This window comes from Varanus komodoensis, unplaced genomic scaffold (genome assembly GCF_004798865.1).
Source record: "Varanus komodoensis strain SLA01 unplaced genomic scaffold, ASM479886v1 scaffold53, whole genome shotgun sequence".
Taxonomy (NCBI): domain Eukaryota; kingdom Metazoa; phylum Chordata; class Lepidosauria; order Squamata; family Varanidae; genus Varanus; species Varanus komodoensis.
This window is the reverse complement of record NW_025336126.1, coordinates 1,147,840-1,149,590: the sequence shown is the minus strand read 5'-3', so window position 1 is coordinate 1,149,590 and position 1,751 is coordinate 1,147,840.

The following is a 1,751-nucleotide window of genomic DNA, read 5'->3' as shown; positions in this document are numbered from 1 at the left end:
ACCAAGGGGAATATGGCCACCTGTGAACTGAAGAGCCCTAAATTTGTGTGAAGTTTTTCATAATATTTTTACAAAATAAAACAAGTCATACTTCATTGCCAAACATTGGTCCACTTCTGCAACTGCACATTTCACACCATAAAAATATATCTGTCCATTGTTTCCCCAGAATAAATTTATTTATTTATTTATTTATTTATTAAAACTTGTTTATGCCGCCCCATTCGCCGAAGCCTCGGGGCGGCTTACAACGTTAAGTTAAGATACAGCAGCGCCATTTGTTTTGAAATATAAAATGGTATATGATATATAAATTGTATGATCATAACATCATAGAATGTTGTGCAAACATATTTCAACCTGGTACAAGGTTTTTATTGTATTAATTTTCTTTCCCATTTGATATATTGGTTTCATATTCTCTTCTACTTAAACTTCTGTAGACTTTCAAACATCTTCATTTTCTTGTTTCCACTGGTATATTCATACTATCTCTATTTCTGTGTCCTATCATATACTGTTGGCTTCTGTGACCACCATAAATGCAAAATTGATCTCTGTTCTTTATTTGACTCCTTTTGTTACAATGTTTGACCATCAGCTTCCTTAAATATTAATTTAAAAGCTTTACAAATAGCTGAGGAAAGAAGGGAAGCGAAAGGCAAGGGAGAAAAGGAAAGATACATCCAATTGAATGCAGAATTCCAGAGAATAGCTAGAAGAGATAAGAATGCCTTCTTAAATGAACAGTGCAAAGAAATAGAAGAAAACAATAGAATAGGGAGGACCAGAGATCTCTTCCAGAAAATTGGAGATATGAAGGGAACATTTCATGCAAAGATGGACATGATAAAGGACCAAAATGGCAGGGACCTAACAGAAGCAGAAGAGATTAAGAAGAGGTGGCAAGATTACACAGAGGAACTATACAAGAAAGAGCTTAACATTCCTGATAACCACGATGGGGTGGTCACTGACCTTGAGCCAGACATCCTGGAATATGAAGTCAAATGGGCATTAGGAAGTCTGAGCAACAACAAAGCTAGTGGAGGTGACAATATTCCAGCTGAGCTATTCAAAATCCTAAAAGACAATGCAGTAAAAGTGCTACACTCAATATGCCAGCAAATTTGGAAACTTAACAGTGGCCACAGGATTGGAAAAGGTCAGTTTACATTCCGATCCCAAAGAAGGGCAATGCCAAAGAATGTTCAAATTGCACTCATTTCACAAGCTAGCAAAGTTATGCTCAAAATCCTGCAAGCTAGGCTCCAGCAGTATGTGGACCAAGAACTACCAAAGTACAGGCAGGATTTCGAAGAGGGAGAGGAACTAGAGATCAAATTGCCAACATACCCTGGATCATGGAGAAAGCTAGGGAGTTCCAGAAAAACATCTACTTCTGCTTCATTGACTATGCTAAAGTCTTTGATTGTGTGGATCACAACAAATTGTGGCGAGTTCTTAAAATGATGGGAGTACCTGACCATCTTATTTGTCTCTTGAGAAACCTATATGCGGGTCAAGAAGCAACAGTGAGAACTGGACACGGACCCCTGACTGGTTCAAAATTGAGAAAGGAGTTCGGCAAGGCTGTATACTGTCGCCCTGTCTATTTAACTTATATGCAGAACACATCATGAGAAAGGTGGAGCTAGATGAATCACCAGTTGGAATTAAGATTGCTGGGAGAAATATCAACAACCTCAGATATGCAGATGATACCACTCTCATGGCAGAAAGTGAAGAGG